This window comes from Pseudophryne corroboree, chromosome 1 (assembly GCF_028390025.1).
Source record: "Pseudophryne corroboree isolate aPseCor3 chromosome 1, aPseCor3.hap2, whole genome shotgun sequence".
NCBI classification, from domain to species: Eukaryota; Metazoa; Chordata; class Amphibia; order Anura; family Myobatrachidae; genus Pseudophryne; species Pseudophryne corroboree.
Window position 1 is genome coordinate 932,930,072 of NC_086444.1, and position 22,668 is coordinate 932,952,739.

The 22,668-nt window shown below is 43.3% G+C and overlaps 8 pseudogenes; all 8 read left to right on the plus strand.

The window, feature by feature from the left end:
• Window positions 1-311: 311 nt before the first annotated feature.
• Window positions 312-430, plus strand: LOC134948823 (5S ribosomal RNA; annotated as a pseudogene).
• A 111-nt stretch (window positions 431-541) lies between these two features.
• On the plus strand, window positions 542-660 carry LOC134945766 (5S ribosomal RNA; annotated as a pseudogene).
• Window positions 661-767: 107 nt separating this feature from the next.
• LOC134949193 (5S ribosomal RNA) lies at window positions 768-886 on the plus strand (annotated as a pseudogene).
• Window positions 887-993: 107 nt separating this feature from the next.
• Window positions 994-1,112, plus strand: LOC134944116 (5S ribosomal RNA; annotated as a pseudogene).
• A 107-nt stretch (window positions 1,113-1,219) lies between these two features.
• On the plus strand, window positions 1,220-1,338 carry LOC134949100 (5S ribosomal RNA; annotated as a pseudogene).
• Window positions 1,339-1,444: 106 nt separating this feature from the next.
• Window positions 1,445-1,563, plus strand: LOC134945239 (5S ribosomal RNA; annotated as a pseudogene).
• Window positions 1,564-1,671: 108 nt separating this feature from the next.
• Window positions 1,672-1,790, plus strand: LOC134949150 (5S ribosomal RNA; annotated as a pseudogene).
• Window positions 1,791-2,806: 1,016 nt separating this feature from the next.
• Window positions 2,807-2,925, plus strand: LOC134947429 (5S ribosomal RNA; annotated as a pseudogene).
• Window positions 2,926-22,668: the final 19,743 nt, after the last annotated feature.

Genomic DNA, 22,668 nt, shown 5'->3' on the forward strand with positions numbered 1-22,668 from the left:
TTTCTTTATACATTCCATTTTTAAACTTATTTATTTATGTACCAGTAGTTAAAAGTAGAAGAGCTCTAACAGAAAACATCAGCTTACCTACAGCCACACCACACTGGATATGTCCAATCTCACCTGACCTTGGAAGCTAAGCAGTGTTGAGCCTGTTTAGCACTTGGATGTGAGACAACCTGGAAATACCAGGTGCTGTAGGTAGTTTTATACTACCAACAACATTGTCCTGATGCATTCCATTTTGAAACGTATTCGTTTATGTACCAGTAGTTAGAAGTAGAAGAGCTCTAACAGAAACCACAAAGCTCATCTACAGCCACACCACACTGGATATGCCCAATCTCATCTGATCTTGGAAGCAAACCAGTATTGGGCTTGGTTAATACATGGATGGGAGAATGCTTGGGAATACCAGGTGCTGTAGGTGTTTTTATACTACCAACACCGTTTTTTTTATACATTCCATTTTTAAACTTATTTTTTTTACTTACGTAACCAGTAGTTAGAAGTAGAAGAGCTCTAACAGAAACCACTGCTCTTCTACAGCCGCACCACACTGGATATGCCCAATCTCACCTGCTCTTGAAAGCTAAGCAGTGTTTGGCCTGGTTAGTTCTTGGATGGGAGACCAGCTGGGAATACCAGGTGCTGTAGGTAGTTTTATACTACCAACACCGTTCTCTTGATGCATTCCATTTTGAAACATATTCATTTATGTACAAGTAGTTAGAAGTAGAAGAGCTCTAACAGAAACATCAAAAATCATCTACAGCCGCATCACACTGGATATGTCCAATCTCATCTGAAGTTGGAAGCTAAGCAGTATTGTTCCTGGTTAATTCTTGGATGGGAGACCACCTGGGAATACCAGGAGCTGTAGGTGTTTTTATACTACAATTACCGTTCTCTTGATGCATTCCATTTTTAAACTTATTCATTTATGTACCAGTAGTTAGAAGCAGAAGAACTCTAACAGAAACCATAAAGCTGCTCTACAGCCACACCACACTGGATATGCCCAATCTTATCTGATCTTGGAATCTAAGCAGTTTTGGGCCTGGTTAGTACTTGGATGGAAAACCACATGGGAATACCAGGTGCTATATGTATTTTTATACTACTAACATTGTTCTTTTGATGCATTCCATTTTTAAACGTATTCATTTATGTACCAGTAGTTAGAAGTAGAAGAGCTCTCACAGAAACCACAAAATTTATCTACAGCCATACCACACTGAATATGCCCAATCTCATTTGATCTTGGAAGCTAAGCAGTGTTTGGTCAGGTTAGTACTTAGATAGGAAACCACCTGGGAATACCAGGTGCTGTAGGTATTTTTATGCTACCGACACCGTTCTCTTGATGCATTCCATTTTTAAACTTATTCATTTAAGTACCAGTAGTTAGAAGTAGAAGAGCACTTACAGAAATCACCAGTTCATCTACAGCCACACCACACTGGATATGCCCAATCTCACCTGATCTTGGAAGCTAAGCAGCGTTGGGCCTGGTTAGTACTTGGATGGAAAACCACCTGGAAATACAAGGTGCTGTCTGTATTTTTATACTACCAACACCATTATCTTGATGCATTCCATTTTGAAACATATTCATTTATGTAACCAGTAGTTAGATGAAGAAGAGCTTTAACAAAAACTATCAAGCTCATCTACACCCACACAACACTGGATATGCCAAATCTTATCTGATCTTGGAAACTAAGCAGTGTTGGGCCTTGTTAGTACTTGGATGGGAGACCACCTGGGAATACCAGGTGCTGCATGTATTTTTACACTACCAACACCGTTCTCTTGATGCATTCCATTTTGAAACTTATTCATTTATGTACCAGTAGTTAGAAGTAGAAGAGCTCTACAGAAACCACAAAGCTCATCTACAGCCACACCACACTGGATATGCCCAATCTCATCTGATCTTGGAAGCAAAGCAGTATTGGGCTTGGTTAATACATGGATGGAAGACTGCTTCAGAAAACCAGTTGCTGCAGTTGTTTTTATACTACCAACACTGTTTTCTTGATACATTCCATTTGAAAACGTATTAATTTATGTAACCAGTAGTTAGAAGTAGAAGAGCTCTAACAGAAAATACCAAGATCATCTACAGCCACACCACACTGGATATGCCCAATCTCATCTGATCTTGGAAGCAAAACAGTATTAGGCTTGGTTAATATATGGATGGGAGACTGCTTGGGAATACCAGATGCTGTAGGTGTTTTTATACTACCAACACCATTTTCTTAGTATATTCCATTTGTAAATGTATTCATTTACAGTCTGTACCTGTAGTTAGAAGTAGAAGAGTGCTAACAGAAACTGCTACGCTCATCTACAGCCACACCACACTGAATATGCCCAATCTCACCTGATGTTGGAAGCTAAGCATTGATGGGCCTGGTTAATTCTTGGATGGGATACCACCTGCCAATATCAGTTGCTGTAGGTAGTTTTATACTACCAACACTGTTCTCTTGATGCATTCCATTTTGAAACTTTTTCATTTATGTACCAGTAGTTAGAAGTAGAAGAGCTCTAACAGAAACAGCAAAAATCATCTACAGCCGCATTACACTGAATATGTCCAATCTCATCTGATGCTGAAAGCTAAGCAGTGTTGTGCCTGCTTAGTTCTTGGATGGGAGACCACCTGGGAATACCAGGTGCTGTAGATGTTTTTATACTACCAATACCATTCTCTTGATGCATTCCATTTTGAAACTTATTCATTTATGTACCAGTAGTTAGAAGTAGAAGAGCTCTAACAGAACCCAGAAAGCATATCTACAGCCAAACCACACTGGATATGCCCAATCTCACCTGATCTTGGAAGCTAAGCAGTGTTGGGCCTGGTTAGTACTTGCATGGGAGACCACCTGGGAATACCAGGTGCTGTCTGTATTTTTAAACTACCAACACCATTCTCTTGATGCATTCCATTTTGAAACATATTCATTTATGTAACCAGTAGTTAGAAGTAGAACAGTGCAGTCAGAGGGAGTTCCGTCAGAGCAGCAATGGTGATTGGTGAGTGTGTTATACGTGCGCCGTCCCGCTGAACATGTTCTTCACTGCCTGCCGCTCAGCGCTATGCCTGGCAGCTGGCAGCCAGTCCGCAGGGCTGGGGACACGAGTGCCTGATCCAGATTCAAATCACCTGAAACAGGCACACAGTGTGGAGGCATGCCGCCCTTTACAAGGGGCAGACCAGGTGCAGCGGAACAGGGACAGGACGGGACAATGCTCCCAGCACATTGCTGCAGAGCCGGAGCTCCCTCCCTCTGCAGCTGACTCATTATCTCACACAATAGGCAGTGAGTTTGCACACACCAGTACCTGCATATGCTACAGTCATGAAGACGGGAAGCGCACCTGCCACATCAGCCACACCACCACACCTGAGCCTCCACCATCCACCCCACCACTGCACCCTTTTCTCCTTCACACAGACGAACACTCCACCCACCCCTCTCCCACCACAACATGCACACACCCTCCCCTACCCCCTGAACACACAAAACCCCTTCCTCGTCTGTGCAAACCCCCCACCCAACTGCAATGCCTCATGGACCCCTAACCCTCACACCACAGCAACAAACACAACCCTTACACACCCACAACTCTACCAGACAATGAACCCCACTCACCACGACAACGCACCCATCTGTGCAACACCCGCTGCACCCCACGAGGCCATCCCCCAACCAAGCTAGCCCCATACCTGGCATCCACCTTCCACAAATACACCACCCCTCCACCACCCCTTGCACCTCAACACAACATTCCCCATCCGCCTGCCTCCCTCCCTCATGCACACACCACACCCCCCATTACCCTCCCCCATCCACTCACCAACCCAATATGGACCTCCCCCACCCATGGCACCTTCGGACACCCTCCCCCATCCCCCTGCCCCCCACACCCACAACTCCACCAAGCGCAACACCTTCTGTCCCCTCCCCTATCCCTCACCCCTAGGCTGCAGGTGTAGCCCCTTATGACAGAGTGAAGAGCACCCGTAGGGCGCGATGAATCACCTAGTAATTATATGTAAGTGTATATATTAAAAAAATAAAATCAAAACACCAAATTGTAAACATTATAAAGACAAAATTATTATCACAATTTTACAGAGTATACTAAACAATATGAACCATAATAAGAATTCCAAACAAAGAACATGCTTACATAAGATCCATCTAAGAGCATGTGAGTCAGCAGAGTTCCTACATCTTCAGTGACTGCAGTTGAAATGATCAGTCACTGATCATCCATAGGGTATACATATCCAACCCCTTGTTGGATATGTATACCCTATGGATTGTGACATAATTTCCTGTAGGAAATGTGTGTGAACTTCTAATAGAACCAAACTGTTAAGCTTATACTGTAACCGCAAATGACCAGTTCACTTTATTATTAGAAGTACTGTAGCTTGGAAATCCCCATGTGATCACCAAGTTTGGGGAGGCTATTACAGAGCTGTTTGCTCTAATTACAGGGCCATGTACAGGACCACCTGCCGATGAGAGGGATTGCTAACTGAGAGATCTGTCGTTGTTGAGAATAGAGACTTGAACAATAGACCATTTATTACACAATATAATAGGGAAAGCAATACTATACAATTCTAATACCCCCAGCCACATGGATAATGCCAGCCACGGCACTGAAGGGGTTAACCCTCAGCTGCCAGACGCCATTTTAATTGGACAATGGGCAATAGGTGCCATTTTAAAAAGGAACACTTGGTTCCAGGTACCATGCACTATACATGACTAAATGCATGTTTAATAATGTGTCTTAATATGTTATATTACTGCACTGTGCGTAGTTGGAGAATGATGGACTGTACAGGTATAGAACTGCATGGACAGGGCACTTGTGTAAAAAGTACAGTATGAGTTATTTTGATTCAAAGGGCTTTGACAATTGTTCTTCAGCAACTTGTACATAGCAAGTCATATGGTAATTGTCCCAGCTCTAGACTTGCTATGTACAAGTAAGTGTCAATTAGCAGGCCAAACATTTTCTTTGAAATACAAACTAAGGTTAGGGAAGAAGACTGTTTGTGTTTTCAGCCTTTCCTGTTGTAAGCCCAAAAACTGGGTTTGCATGGAGATGTGATTGAGACAGGAATATGTTAATCAGATTGTGTTTTATGAAGGCAAACTAGTGGGTTTCGTTTAATAACAGTTTGATCTAAGATTTCCTACGCTGCATTATGTAGGATGTAGATTTATGTTCAAATTACAAGAACTTTGTCTGTGTGTGACAGGGAGAAGGAAATAGCTTTTTTGCAGTTATATCCTTTTAAAATGTAACTTATTTATTTATATTTTGTAAGATATTCTGATTGGATGGAAAGGACTCACAGGGGTGGGGTGGGGGGGTGGGGGGACTACCCCCTGAAATGCATTGTGGTTTTACTGTATATAAAGAGGAGGCCTGTGAGCTTCAGAGGTGTATTACACCATTTTCTTCTGCTGTAAACATCTGCTGTATTGTTGGAGTTTTTTTTCAGATCTATTTGGGCAAATAAAAATATTCTGCCTCAAGACAACCGCTTCATCTTGTGACCTGCAGGGCTAGGCAAAACCTAGCTCCATTTTCCGTCTGTCCAGGGTATACCCAGCGTCTCCAAGCTCTGCCTACCGCCTGCTACTGGGTAGAGGTCTAGTCAAGTGAGTAATGGGGATTCGTCAACACCACACAGGGGTAGCAAGACAGTGTGTTGACGCATACAGAGCAGAACCATGGTTCCAGACGCCACGGCTACCAGGAGTCTGGTGGTGGCAACATAGTACCCACCCACTGCACTGTGGGTGGAGTCAGTAGCAGGCGGTGACTGACCTTAAGCGGGAATCCCCTATGTGGCCAGGTCCGGTGTGACCTAAAACTCCATTCTGTGACTGGGTACAGGACGCAAAGCGGTGAGGGCTCTCGTACGGGACCGTCCGGTCACACTGCTATTTTCTTTTTTCATGTATAGGTTCTCATTGATCCACTAAGGGATGTTATAAGCCAGTGGATTCTACTAGTGAACTTTTTTTTAAATCTATTATCTATTAATAATTGGGGTATGTATTATATTCACTTTATGTGGAATCACACCCTCCACTATAAGAACAATTTGAATAATAAGCTTCATGACACCCCCTCATTTCTTTTTTAAGATTATATTACCCCTGAGGAAGTCGTGTGTAAATGATGAAACACGTAGGGTATTTGGTGATTGAATCCATTTTTGTATACATTGGGACTTCCACCACTGAGCTCACACCCAAGGATGATTGGTGGAAATTTAACACATTTGTTCCAGTATAACGATGGCTCTATGTAACACCTATTTTTTGATTTAAGATTGAATTTCAATATTTTTTTTGAATGTCATGAATACATTTCAGATATTCTAATAATAAAAGGCCTCTGGTGCTGTTTTGGGTGTCTTCTCTGGTAAGAGGGTATATTCCAGGTCATTACCTTGCTGAGTGTAATATCTGATGGCTCAAGCTCCATTGAACAACAGTTCCATATTGGGATTCTATCAAGACCTGTTGGAATTACATTTGAACATTTGACTTTCACTGACAAACTGTACGGACTTCGGACTTTTTCATTAAGGTCACAGTGCCCTCTGATTTCCTTTACATATATATATATATATATATATATATATATATCCAATGGGGAAGTCCTGCACTCTCATCAAAAGTTCATCTTTGGGGAACTTCTACACAGATGATCCCCTAAATGGGTGATTTCTGATAAATATAGATTCTTGTAAGTAGGCACTCTCCAGTCCATAAATGTGCTTGAAGGAAATTTATTATATCATACTCACAAAGATATAAATGCAAGGCTTCATTATATGCATGTAGACAGAATCACAGCGACGTTTCGGTCCTTTAGGACCTTTGTCAAGCGTGTCAGCAATACAAGCCACCAGCATAACAACATAGCAGAGTCATTGCAGCAGAAGTCACATACCTGTTCCCTGGAGACCTCTTAAATATTCCCATTACAAATGGCTAGCACAATGTCCTGCTCATTGCAGGAGATGCGCTCCACCTGCGCCCGTCACGGCGTGCGTTCCACTGCCGCATGTCCGGACCCGGTGTGCGTTCCATTGCCGCAAATGCGGAAACGGCTGTGCCAGTACTTCCGGTTCAAAGATATCTCAACAACAGTTTCCCTAGCGACGTCGTCAGACATAGCAATGCTTCCACATAGCAACGCGCAAACAGTGCAAAACACTAAGCCAAACTCATCAGAAGTATACCTATATTATAATGGCTACAGAGCAACAAATGCTAAGGTGGACAAATATTCTAAATAAGATATGATCTCCACTGCCAGGGAGACTAGTATTACTTGATCACATCAGATACATCTAATAAATGCAGCCCACCAGCCACCTTTAAAAATTAGGTATACTCCTATATATTTTTTATTCTAAACCATTTCATGGGGTAATCCAAGAGGAATCCAGGTAAAACCTATTTTTACAACAACACACATCACTATAATCATTTAAAAAAGACAAACAACACAAATGATCATGGTGTATAGTGCAATTAACCCACGGCCAAATAAAGTGCGCGTGCGAGCACCCATATAAGAACCTCGGTTCTACATAGTAGGAACAAGTGCACACACAGATAGCCCAGGTTCTTGCTCACAACACCATAACCAGTGAACTAGGTCATTAAAATACAATGAAAGACAGTGGAAAAAATCCACAATGGTATGATGGAGCAAAAACTATTTTATCTCAAAAAATTCTTTAGGACAAGCTGTTCGTTCAGTCCTCTTGGGGAAATAGTGTCCAACCTAAAGATCCATTCAGACTATCGTTTATGCAATTTTAATAAGCGGTTGCCACCTCTGATGGACGGTGGAATCCAGTCAATAATGCGACAACGTAACATAGGAATTTGGTGTCCAGCCTCAACCCAGTGTCTGGCAACTGGCTTATCCGAACTTCCTGACTCCAGGGCCTGTCTAATTGAACATCGATGGTTTGCCATCCGATCTCTAAACCGCCGTTTAGTGAGTCCAACATACACCAGTCCGCATGGACAAATAATAAGGTAAATCACATGATCCAAAAGACAATGTAGACAGTGTTTAATCGCAATAGGTGCCCCACTATGTGGGTGTGGGAAAGTGGATCCTGGTATTATTGATCGACACGTTGTGCAATCTAAGCACTTGAAACATCCTTTCTTCGAAGATCTTAACCATGTACCACAGCAGTCTCTACCTCAGTTAAATAATGATAAAGTTGAAAATTGGTGTACTAAATTACAAAATCAGATTGATACTTATAAAAGTGAACTAGTCTCATTTAAGAGGAAGAAGTTGAACATGGTTGAGATTGATTATAAAAATCACCAGGTGTACAGGTGGCTGAGTGGCGATAGTAGTGGCAATAATAGAAGTGCCATAAGATTCAGGAGAAATCGTGGTCAGAGATTTCAACAGCCACTTGATACTACCTCCTCTGCTACCACTTCTGACTCTGATCATTCAGGAAATTGCCCACCGAGCGGTTTTTTAGGGGTACAGAGTGGGGCAGAGGCCTTATACCCAAGAGGAGAAGACCGCACTCAAGGAGGAGCGGTAATAAAGAGAAGAGGTCGCAGGAAACAGAGATGAGATTGATATTTAATCTATCTGACCATCAATTAACACCTGATGAGACATCTCTCTTGGCACTTGGTTTGAACTTCATCCCTACAGTGAGACATGATCCCTTTGAAATTTGTGTGGACCAGTTTAAGTTTAGTCGTAAACTTCAGCTTAGGGAATTCTTTGGACCCTGTGGTCATAGTGAACCTGCTAGTAGTAATAAATTTAAATTTCCTAGCTTATTTGACCCCCCCTCAACTAACCCTGGTATAAAAACCTTTTCACGGGTGATGGAAGCTGATATTAGGAATGATGATAGTTTCAATAGATATGATAATCTGTCTAGAGGTCAGAGATTAGCTTTGAGATCATTACGTGAGAACAACAATCTGGTCATACGCCCCGCAGATAAGGGCGGGGCAATTGTACTACAAAACTGGGACAAATACGATAGTGAAATAAGAAGACAGTTGTCTGATGTTTCAACGTATAAACCTTGCTCTGCTAAAGTGATTAGTGAAATCAAAGTTAGGGTTGATGCAGCTATTAATAGAGGTGTACGTAGTGGTTGGATTGATCAAGACAAGGCTGATTTTTTGACAGTTGAGTTTCCTGTGTGTCCTTACATCTACACATTACCTAAGGTCCACAAGACCTTAGTGGACCCTCCCGGATGGCCGATTATATCGGCGCAAGGGTCTGTGTTACAGCCAATTGCTAAGTTTATTGATGCATTTTTGCAGCCAATAGTATTAAAGATTCCCAGTTATTTGAGGGACACATATGACTTTCTTGAAAAAATCAGACGTGATCAGACTGTGAATTATGACGGTATTTATTTAGCATCTCTTGATGTAAAGTCATTATATACGGTAATACCGCATGAGACCGGGATGAATTCTATACGTGATGCTTTAATATCCTTTGGACACACTGGTCCACCTATTGAGTTTTTGATCGAACTATTAGGTCTGGTATTGAAGGATAATAATTTCTTGTATGCAGGTGGTTTGTAGAGGCAGGTGTCAGGGACCGCAATGGGGTCTAACCTGGCACCTGCTTATGCTAATATCTATATGCACTGGTTTGAGACTAAATATATCCTTCCTGCATTTGGAAACAACATTGTACAGTACTATAGGTTTATAGACGATATTTTCCTACTATGGAATGGCACTGAAACTGGGTTTTGGCAGATGGTGGAGACTCTAAATGAGTTACAGACACCAATAAAATTGACAGCTAAGATTGATAAGGATACAATCGACTTCTTAGATGTGACGGTCCAGATAAAGGATAACCGTATAAATACCACACTTTATAGGAAAGAGACGGATAGGAATTCGTTATTGTATGCGACTAGCCATTACTCGCCAAGTTTAAAAGCAAGTTTACCAACTTCTCAATTTATGCGAGTTTTGAGAATCAACTCAGATGAATCTTTGGCTGAACAACAGATTCTGGAGGTTAAGAACAGACTGAAAGAGCGGGGTTACTCTCATTAGAACATTGAGGGGTGGTTGAAAACAGCACGCCAAAAGATTACAATGCAGGCTTCTACTAACAGAGCTAAAACAGCGAACAGAATGATATACACCAGTAGATATGATGACAAAGCATTGAATGTAAAGCGTGCTTTCAACAAAAATTGGAACATTATTTCCTCCGATCCTAAATTTGGTAGAGAGTTCCAGCAACAGCCTATGATGGCATATCGCAGAGGTGCAAATTTAAAACAGATGCTGATGCGACCTTTTGCTGGTCCACCCAAGGGAACAAGTGGTACATGGTTAAGATCTTCGAAGAAAGGATGTTTCAAGTGCTTAGATTGCACAACGTGTCGATCAATAATACCAGGATCCACTTTCCCACACCCACATAGTGGGGCACCTATTGCGATTAAACACCGTCTACATTGTCTTTTGGATCATGTGATTTACCTTATTATTTGTCCATGCGGACTGGTGTATGTTGGACTCACTAAACGGCGGTTTAGAGATCGGATGGCAAACCATCGATGTTCAATTAGACAGGCCCTGGAGTCAGGAAGTTCGGATAAGCCAGTTGCCAGACACTGGGTTGAGGCTGGACACAAAATTCCTATGTTACGTTGTCGCATTATTGACTGGATTCCACCGTTCATCAGAGGTGGCAACCGCTTATTAAAATTGCATAAACGAGAGTCTGAATGGATCTTTAGGTTGGACACTATTTCCCCAAGAGGACTGAATGAACAGCTTGTCCTAAATAATTTTTTGAGATAAAATAGTTTTTGCTCCATCATACCATTGTGGATTTTTTCCACTGTCTTTCATTGTATTTTAATGACCTAGTTCACTGGTTATGGTGTTGTGAGCAAGAACCTGGGCTATCTGTGTGTGCACTTGTTCCTACTATGTAGAACCGAGGTTCTTATATGGGTGCTCGCGCACGCACTTTATTTGGCCATGGGTTAATTGCACTATACGCCATGATCATTTGTGTTGTTTGTCTTTTTTAAATGATTATAGTGATGTGTGTTGTTGTAAAAATAGGTTTTACCTGGATTCCTCTTGGATTACCCCATGAAATGGTTTAGAATAAAAAATATATAGTATACCTAATTTTTAAAGGTGGCTGGTGGGCTACATGTATTAGATGTATCTGATGTGATCAAGTAATACTAGTCTCCCTGGCAGTGGAGATCATATCTTATTTAGATTATTTGTCCACCTTAGCATTTGTTGCTCTGTAGCCATTATAATATAGGTATACTTCTGATGAGTTTGGCTTAGTGTTTTGCACTGTTTGCGCGTTGCTATGTGGAAGCGTTGCTATGTCTGACGACGTCGCTAGGGAAACTGTTGTTGAGATATCTTTGAACCGGAAGTACTGGCACAGCCGTTTCCGCATTTGCGGCAATGGAACGCATGCCGGGTCCGGACATGCGGCACTGGAACGCAAGCCGTGACCGGCGCAGGTGGAGCGCATCTCCTGCAATGAGCAGGACATTGTGCTAGCCATTTGTAATGGGGGTATATAAGAGGTCTCCAGGGAACAGGTATGTGACTTCTGCTGCAATGACTCTGCTATGTTGTTATGCTGGTGGCTTGTATTGCTGACACGCTTGACAAAGGTCCTGATGGACCGAAACGTCGCTGTGATTCTGTCTACATGCATATAATGAAGCCTTGCATTTATATCTTTGTGAGTATGATATAATAAATTTCCTTAAAGCACATTTATGGACTGGAGAGTGCCTACTTACAAGAATCTATATATATATATATATATATATATATATATATATAATGTGTGCGTGTGTATATATATATATAAAAACAGCAGTGCTGTAACTATACATTTTAGTGCTGTGTGCAAGAAACAGCATCAGCGACGCCTCCCCCCATATTTAAAATAGGGCCAGTATGTGCCGCAGGCGTGTGCAAAAATATATGGGGAAGGGACGTGGCCACAAAATAATACCAATTCATGTTACGCTGTATAGTACTTCCTTTATTCAAATTATGCTGCACAGTAGTGCCACTTACACACATTACACCAGGTAGAGCACCTTTTACACATTACGCCAGGTAGAGCACCTATCACACATCATGCCATGTGGAGCCCCTTGTACACATTACAGCAAGTAGGGTGCCATTTTACACATTACGCCAGGTAGAGCTCCCTCTTACACATTACGGCAGGTAGAGTACCCTTTTACACAGTACAGCAGGTAGAGTCCCCTTTTACACATAACAGCAGGGAGAGTCCTTTTTTACACATTACGGCAGGTAAAGTCCCCTTCTACTCAATACGGTAGGTAGAGTCTCCTTTTACATATCACAACAGGTAGAGTCCAATTTTACACATTATGCCAGGTAGAGTCCCTTATACACATTACGCCTGGTTGAGCCCCTAATACACATTACGTCAGGTAGAGCCCCTTTTGCACATTAGAACAGGGAGCCCCTTATACACATCATTCCAGGAAGAGTACCTACACATTATGCCAGGTAGAGCCTCTTAAAACCCCTGTTAAAACCCCAGCCCCCCCCCCCCCTTAGGGTGTTGTGTCTGTGTGAGAAGAGGGAGAGAGGGAGGGAGAGGCTGACTTGCACTGTGTCCTTATGCTGCCTAATGTCCTCCTTTGCCTCCTGCGGCCGCCCACCGCTTCGGATCTTCACACTGTTTCCTGCTGCTTAGTGTCTTCATTTGCCTCACAGGGCTGCCCAAAAGCTGTGGCTCTTTACACAAGTTCACTGCACAGTAATGTGGACGGGCTAGGGATGGACACAGAAAATTAAGCAGGGAGTGGTGTAGCATGACATAGCTATGGAAGTTCAGCTGCAGCGCTGCCCACTGCACGGCTACCTATGTTAGAAGTAGCTGTAGCTGGTGGCGGCAGCGTGTGCTGGGGTGGTGTTGCCGGCAGTTCTGCACCTACAGTGCTTATGCGCTGTGGGCAAAGCACCGCTGGCAAACACCTAGTTATGGCCCTGATGTGCACATCCAGACCTGACAGTGTTCCCTGTGTATAATGTGCACATCCAGACCTGACAGTGTGCCATGTGTATAATGTGCACATTCAGACCTGACAGTGTGCCCTGTGTATAATGTGCACATCCAGACCTGACAGTGTGCCCTGTGTATAATGTGCACATCCAGACCTGACAGTGTGCCATGTGTATAATGTGCACATCCAGACCTGACAGTGTGCCCTGTGTATAATGTGCACATCCAGACCTGACAGTGTGCCCTGTGTATAATGTGCACATCCAGACCTGACAGTGTGCCCTGTGTATAATGTGCACATCCAGACCAGACAGTGTGGTTTGTGTATAATGTGCACATCCAGACCTGACAGTGTGTCCTGTCCTGTGTATAATGTGCACATCCAGACCTGACAGTGTGCCCTGTGTATAATGTGCACATCCAGACCAACAGTGTGCCCTGTGTATAATGTGCACATCCAGACCTGACAGTGTGCCCTGTGTAAAATGTGCACATCCAGACCTGACAGTGTGCCCTGTGTATAATGTGCACATCCAGACCTGACAGTGTGTCCTGTGTAAAATGTGCACATCCAGACCTGACAGTGTGCCCTGTGTATAATGTGCACATCCAGACCTGACAGTGTGCCCTGTGTATAATGTGCACATCCAGACCTACAGTGTGCCCTGTGTATAATGTGCACATCCAGACCTGACAGTGTGCCCTGTGTATAATGTGCACATCCAGACCTGACAGTGTGCCCTGTGTATAATGTGCACATCCAGACCTGAAGGTGTGCCCTGTGTATAATGTGCACATCCAGACCTGACAGTGTGCCCTGTGTATAATGTGCACATCCAGACCTGACAGTGTGCCCTGTGTATAATGTGCACATCCAGACCTGACAGTGTGCCCTGTGTATAATGTGCACATCCAGACCTGACAGTGTGCCCTGTGTATAATGTGCACATCCAGACCTGACAGTTTGCCCTGTGTATAATGTGCACATCCAGAGCTGACAGTGTGCCCTGTGTATAATGTGCACATCCAGAGCTGACAGTGTGTCCTGTCCTGTGTAAAATGTGCACATCCAGACCTGACTGTGTGCCCTGTGTATAATGTGCACATCCAGACCTGACAGTGTGCCCTGTGTATAATGTGCACATCCAGAGCTGACAGTGTGTCCTGTCCTGTGTAAAATGTGCTCATCCAGACTTGGTGCAGTTTCCAGTACACAGGGAGAAGTAGTGTATGTGCAAGGCTGTAACTGGTGACAGAATACAGGCTGGAATACATACATGTTCTTGGCGCTGAACATAAGCACTCACACACTGACCTGGGTGAGACATGGTGATGGTGTCATTGCCAAAGCCCACGTTATAGATGAGCAGGGCTGATGCGTTGTGCAGGGTGGCGTGTCGGATCTTATTCCTACACGAGCAGTTCCCCAAAGGGATCGGGGCCACCCATCTGCCGGCATGAGCGGGCACCGGGAACTTGGTGGCTGAGTCACAGGCCAGGCTGTCCTGCGTGGAGGGCATCACCGCCAAGCCCCAGAAATTTTTTTTAAATACTCATGTCGACCTTTTTTCATGTTGACCTAGAGTCCCCTTCGACCTAGAAACCCTGTCGACCTACTTACTGTCAACCAAAAGTGGTCGACCTAGACATTGTCGACCTAAGTCTAGTCTATCTAACATACCACACCCATTACAACCTACTATTAAAACTAGCAGTTTGCAGACACAGAAAACCCTTTAGTACAGTACTGAGAAGCGGTACAGTATGTACAGGGATTTTCTCTGCATTCAGAGATTTTCTCCCTTTTCTCCTCTTAGTACATGGACCTGTAAGTTTTGAATTTTACTGTCATTTGGAATCTAGCATGTAGCAGTGTGACACATTTCAATGTATATCACTTAAAAAATTTATGATTAAATCATTTGGGGGGCATAATTACATCCACTATTATATATAAAAATCAGTGTGTTTTCAGAATGATTGCTCAATATATTCAAACATAGGTTCCACTGAAAGTGTTTACATCCACTCTATCATCAAGCTATAGAGTAATATACAAATAATGGCTATATAGAGGCAGGGGTGTAGACAGAACTTTGTGGTACCCTTGCAAAATTTTGAAGGGGCACCTGTCCCAATGCTTCTAGAGAAACACCTCTTCGAAGCAGGAATTAATTATTATGTTCCATAATAGTGCCCTGGTTCATTTTCTGAACCATATTAGTGCCTTAGTTAATGATATACCCATTAGTAGTCCCCTAGTTTATTTTATGAACCATAGTAGTGCCCGTTTACATGTCCAGTAGCGGCTCTTGCCACGGGCAAGCAGACTTTTTGCCTGTGGCGCCGCTGTTCTAAGGGCACTGCCGCTGCCTTGGAAAGAGCCGCTACTGGTGCTGTGCACCTGACATTATCGCGCACAGCATTGTGGGAGCAGCCGCAGATGCTAGAGGTCATAATTGACCTCTAGTGTCTGTGCAGTGTGCGGTGCTATGGTAGAGACGTCATGACGTCTCTCCCATAGATCCGAGGACCGGTGGCCGGAGACGGAGGACAGCAGCAGCGGTCGGGAAACAGGAGCGTGGCTGGTGAGTATTGTTTTTTTTTATTAAGAGCCGCTACTAGGGGCACATCTACAGGGGGGCACATCTACTGAGGACAAAACTACTGGAGGCACAACTACTGAGGACGCAGTTACTGGGGGCAAAACTACATGGAGCACATCTACAGGGGGTACAACTACTGAGGGCACAGCTACAGGGGGCAAATCTACTGGGTACAAATCTACTCAGGGCACAGCTACAGGAGGCAAAACTACAGGGGGCACAGCTACTGAGGGCAAAACTACAGGGGGCACAACTACTGAGGGCACAGCTACAGGGGGCAAATCTACTGAGGGCACAGATACAGGGGGCACAACTGTGGCCATGCCCCTTCCCTATGACCTATGAAGCCACGCCCCTATTTTTGGCACACGTCTACAGCGTGTACTAACCCTGTTTTGTCTATTGGGGGGGCACTCCAATGGAAACTTTCGCCCTGGATGCCACAAGGTCTAGAACCGGCCCTGACTATGTCACATTGTAGGTCTGCCAGTACACAGCACATTACACAGTGCCCCCAATCCACATTCCCCAGTTCATATTATGCCACACTACAGTGCCTCCATTTTATACTGTGCCATATTACAGTGCCCCAGTTCATATTATGTAACATTATAATGCCCTCAAGTTCATTTCCACATTACAATGAGCAGGTCCAGGGACATACCTTGATATAATGTTGGCCCCAAGGCAAACGTTTGTAAGGGCCCCTATGTACCACCCAATGGTGAAACATTTATATAACACATGTAACTTTGACAGGGCAGGGGGGGCCCTCTCAGTGCTGGGCCTCATAGCAGCTGCACTGGCCACACCTATGGTAGCTACGCCCTTGTATAGGGGGGAATCCAATTAGCCACGTGGTAATTATCCACATCAGTAAATTCAATTAGCAGGATTTACCAAGTGCATAAAGAGCCAGATGTGGACTTTTTCATGTAGATTCAGGAGCTGTGTGAAAAAGTCCAAGATAAAAGGCACTCATTGGGGTTTACGGTACTGGGAAACCTATTAATTCTACATATTACATGGAAACAATGGGTTAGCCCATGTAAACCCCTGGTTTACCGTGCGGGGAGTAGGCAGTCTTGTTAAATAGCTCTAGGTGTGAAACCCGGAGATTTACTTGCCAGGTCACGGTGCACTAATTGGGGTCCCCCATCACTTTATGAAGCAAACAACACCAAAAAAGTCCAAAAACTTATGTCGACCTTTTCACCTGTCGACCTAGTACATGACGACCTAATGCCCATGTCAACCTAGTGCAAAAGTGACACAATTAAGTTACCATCTGTCTAAAACCAGGAACTTGAGATGTGCTTGCAATTACCGACTGCTTGGCTCGAGATTTAAGCACAGTGCCTGAGATCATAACATATCTGGGAGGTAGCACGCTGCCTGTAATCACAACATGTCCAGAGCACTTTACATACAGTATGGTTATAAACTGTCTGATTCTGACAGTTTTCCTATGAGTATCAACTGCCCTAGGACAGTAACTGTATCCACCAACTACCTGAAGCCAAGAATTAGTATGGTGACTGTATCTATAATTATCTATCCCCACCAATTGTTATTCCGCTACTGTACCTTATGAATAAAGTATTCCCCAGCCTCTCAGATTGTGAGATTATTGCTTTACCTTCTGTTTAATGCCATTGCATGCTATTTGTTTCTATGACGCACACCCGCCACAATCTTCAATGTACAGTACAACACTGAGTAGTATATTAGAAGTTTATAAATACAAGATAATAAAAATAATGATAATAAAGTGCTGCAGATTATGATGGGGATATATAAGAAATTCTAATAAATACACTATTAAATTATTTTGCTGACAGCAAGTAGCTGCATAAAATGTTCTTAATGTTCTGCTGAGAAATCTTTCTGTGTATGTTTATTTATAGGTTTACGGATTTGATTTTTTATTATTCTTGTGGCTTGACCTCAATTAATGACATGATTGTTCTTCACGTTATTCTACATTTTCGAGGAATGTGTAATTGTAAAGCATAAATTCCAAAAACCTAACTGTAATATTTCTGTGGTCCCATGATGTGTTTCTGTAGATATAAATTAAAGTAAATCAATTTGAAAACTTGCAGCTATTATTGCAAGAATCACCCAGGCTGCTCTTTTACCTCTTGAGAAAACTGGAAAAATCTAAATACAGTATAGAAAATAACTAGGAACATTAGTCTGAAGGAACAAATATCAGGAGCATACCTACAGTATAAAGATCATGTTTTGGAATATTTCATGTGAAACTATGCATTTTATGTTATTAGGAGATAATATATCATGCTCTTTTACATTTGCTATTAATTTTTAATATTGCCCATACTGTTATATGATATATACTGTTTCAAACTGAATTCTTAGAGTCAGGGACGCATCTAGAGAGCAGGAGGCCCATGTGCAGGATCCATCTGGGCCCTCTCCTCTCTAGCCAACTGCACTGTAGCTCTGGGCACCAAATTATTTCCCCTGTGACTTCTGCAGCGCTGCTGCTGTGCTGCGGAACTCCGGAGAGTAATGTCAAAGTCGAAAAATATTCTAGTACACACATTACGTACTAACCACACGCACATGCCCGCTGCGCGTGCACTTGTTCCGCCGTGCGTGCACATATCCGCAATTTGCATATGGTCGCTCCCGCGGTCCTGCGCGTGGTATGGGTATTTACGGCGGAGTTTGTGAGCGCATAGTGGGTTATCAAAACATTACATATTTAATCCATATAGTGCACATTGTACACATAGCTCCCCCCCCCCCCCCCCCGCACCACATCAGCAAGTATCAACAGTTTAAATGATTCCAGGACTAAGGGATTCGCCTTTGCATGATAGGGAGGGACAGACTAAGGTCATAATGTGATGTCTGGTATCCAGCTGTAGGGTATTTTAAGGGTAACATTCCGGTGTTGGTTAGAGGAAGATCGCATGTTCCTGCATATAGTTATATGCAGAAGTAGAATATAGGTTTAAACTGTATTTACTGTATATTATGTATGCGGCGGGAATCCAGAGGAGACCACCCACAAGAGCAGTTGAGAAAGACATCGCCTACCTTTTCAAATCAACCTATGACCTCTCCTGTAATGTAAAGATGCATCTCTGTGTCCAATGGACAAAGGGATTACAGTATCCATTGTATTGCTTTTGGAAGTAGTGTATAAAAAGCCTGTTGCTGCCTGGCCGGTCAGAAGACTCTTAACGCTATCTACCTGATTAGCGGAGTACTGGACCAGGTTGCGCAAGCGAATATTCTCACGTATGTACATTGACTGTGGCCATTTACTCTGTTGTATTGTAGTGTATAAATTGTTATCCCCTTCCAGATATATACGCTGAGGTGTCGGAGCCCAGTGTTTAACTACAAATCGGTGTTGTGTCCTCTTTTCCCTGCTAGGGTTTAAAGCGTATTACATTATCTAACTGTATAAGGTTTAAGAGTGTATTGATAAGGTGTGTACGCGCTGCGGGTACTTTGTACCGTCAGCGCTGCATAAGGTTTAAGGTGTAACATCATTGCAGTGCTTTGCTGCATAAAGTTTAGAGTGTAATAATATCATTACATTGCATTACTAATATGGTTTAAAGTATATCGAGAGTGTGTGCACGCTGTGTGTACTTTGTACCCCCAGCACAGCGTTTTGTACGCTAAGTCCGTACATGGTACGGGACTCTGTACGCAAATAGCGTACAAAGTACGTAGCGTGTGTATTAAGTCTAGCGGCCGCAGCGGCTCCATGGTAAAAGTGTGTTTAAAGGTATAGCTTTATGGTTTAAGATATTATCGACATTATCAATTGGGGGCATCGTCCGGTTTTTCCTCATACCCGCAGCCTAGCAGGTTAAAGCTGACTTTATCAGCAAAGGGCGGACAGGTATCCCACGTAAGCCTTCTCCTGGTTGGTGGATACACTGGAAACCCTATCTTATTGCTGATTAGATGGTGTCTGCTCTGCATGGTTTGTAAGGATGCTGGTGGGACCCGTAAAGTAAATACGCAAAGCTATTCATTTTTTTTTTAAAAGGTCTGTGAATTTCTGTTTGGTGCCAAATGCGAACACAACACAAGCATATACCTGTACTTTGTATTTGTATACCTGCTCGCATTGTTGCCATAAATACTGATTACTAGATTCATTTAGACCTGTACGGAGAAATTTGTTGCTATATAGTTAAAATATAGACTAAATATTAAGGAAGTAAACGTAAAACACAAATACAGTCTGGCCTAGTTAAACAGGTTTATACAGAAAGAAACTGTGTTGTGTTAAGTGAGCGATTATAGGTAATATCGCTTACATTTATAGAAGTGTGGGATTTGTACTATTGCGGACGTACGGTTTTGGTACACATGTCTCGGACAAAGTACGGGACTGCATACGCAACGTAAAGAAATACGCACGGTCGCGTGTTTACGCAACGTGCGTAAGGGTACGACGGCTAAGTACAAATTACACAATAGCATTGTTTAGTTTAGGGGCAGGACAGTAGCCACGCTACAATAGCACAAATTGCTCGGTATCCAAAAGTTAGTTTAAATAAAACCTTTTCTACTGTATTACCTCTGGGGAAAGCTATCAGTTAACAGGAAATGATATTTTTCTGATCAGAAAACTATAGAGTGTTAGTGTGGGCTGAAAAAAAAGGTGTGAATGTATTGAACCCCGCTTGGTGAACTCGGTGAACTCAGTGAACTTGGTGAGCACGGTCTAGGTGAATACATGCAACGGAGTGTGATAAAGCTTTTTAAAGGTGTTGTTTTCTTGGTATTACACTCCGGCTGTTTTGGAGCACAGTGTGAAGACTCCAGTGATCCTACAACTTATAGATAGCAAGTGTCTATAAGCGGTACGATTGGACCGCACGGTTGTGTGAGCAATACGTGGCGCAACGTGATACAAAGTTTTGCATATTTGTGCATAAATCTCATCATCATACGCGTTGTGTAGAGCACATGCAAGCGTGATTTGTGTAAAAATTGTCTTTTAGGCAGATATTCACTGGGTACGGTAAGTTACTCCTAAAGGCCCAGGGGATATAGGCCGAAGTAGGGCCTGCATTGGCTACACGTGTCTGCTAAAAAGGGTGGATCCGTGGTACTCGGAGCAGAAGAAGTTAGTGGAAGAACTTTGAGGACTTCCACCGTTAAACTACTGTGTTTGGAGCATTTTAGGAAATGTTCCCGTGTTAAAAGGGTCCACAATGGGAGCCAAGTGCACAACACAGGGACGTTCCTCAGTCAGGGTTCGGACAGCAGAATTGAGACCCAGGGGGTCAGCTTGGTTGGTAATGTGGGGGAAGTATGGTCCCCACACTGAGACCTTTTGTGATGAATGGACACGAATGACTGTGGGGGATAAAGCATTTCCTGGGATAGGTAGTTTTGAACCAGAGGTATTGCAGAATTTAAGGAGTAGGATATGTCTAATAAAATCCAGAAAACAAAGGATTAGACATACAGATTGTTTAAATTTATGGCAGCAAGAGGGCGATATGCAAAGGGAACTAGCTTACGCAGCAGGTTCCAAACCTAGCAGGAAAATGATGGCTACCGCACCACCACCACCGTATATTGTAGGGGAGAAAGTGGCTACAGACAATGGCATATTGGTACCTGATAAGAGTATAGTTGATAAAAATACTAATGCTAATGCTAACCCGTGCAAGTTGTATCCCATTTTAAACTTTCCTCAGGGCTGTGAACAAGAACATGAGCCCGGCACGATATCGGCACTGTCTCTAGCAGCCACCATACAGAACACTCAGGTGGGCACGGCCCAACCAGTAAGATCAGTTGTAAGGCCCCCTAGCGGAGGGATAAGTGAGGTCATGTCCACAGGTAAGTACGGTACCATACATTATGCAGAGAAAACAGCACCTCAGGTTGTGGAGTCAACTCAGAATGATGTAAATGAATTAAATCCTGTCAGGGTGATCGCAATCCCCAATGGGAAGACTGACGCTCAGGGAGTCACTCCCATCAGGAACATTGCTATGCATTGTCCTTGGTCCCGGACAGAATTGAGGACAATTATGTCTGAATTTCCCGATCCCAGAAAGGATCTAGTCGCATGCCAGAGGTTTATTAAAGAATTAGGTAACGCCACTGAACCCACAAACAAAGATTGGCGAACAGTGCTACGAGTATGTTTACCTTCCAATATTGACCCCGCGAAATTCATTACTGATTGTAAATTAGATGTAGAAGTACCTCTCACTGATGAGTACACTCAGGAGAATGTACGACAGATCAATCTGCAATTAGGAGTATATTTCCCTACTGTTGTCAAATGGAATAAAATCTTTTCCATAAGACAAAAAGAAGGTGAAACGGCATCTAAATATTTCCACCGGGCACTGCAGGAAATGGCTAGATACACTGGGGTCGAGGACATTAAGGAAAATGTACATCACAGGGAGGTAGCTGTGTCAGTATTAATGGACGGGTTAAAAGAGACATTAAGAACAAGGGTACAAACCACTCTACCTAACTGGAGAGGTATCTCGGTGGCTGCATTAAGAGAGTCTGCTATCGAGCACGATCGGAACGTCATTAAGCACAGGGAGTCACAGGGGGATAAGCTGATGACAGTAAGTATAAATGCCCTTACATCCAAACCGCATCAGCCAAAACCCCAGACCCCTGATGGTAAGTCGCATGTAGTAGTATGCTATAACTGCCGGAAGGAAGGATATTTTGCACGGAACTGCAGTTATAAAAGCACACATAAGGTATATCGACCCCCTAGACCAGGATATGAACCACATTATAATACACATGATAGGGATCAGGGATCGCATAGGAGAAGTTATGAGCCGCATGCAGGGGAAACAAGGAGGTACCCACCTAGGAGGGACTGGCAGACCTCTGAAAATTCTCAGCTACCCCCCTCACA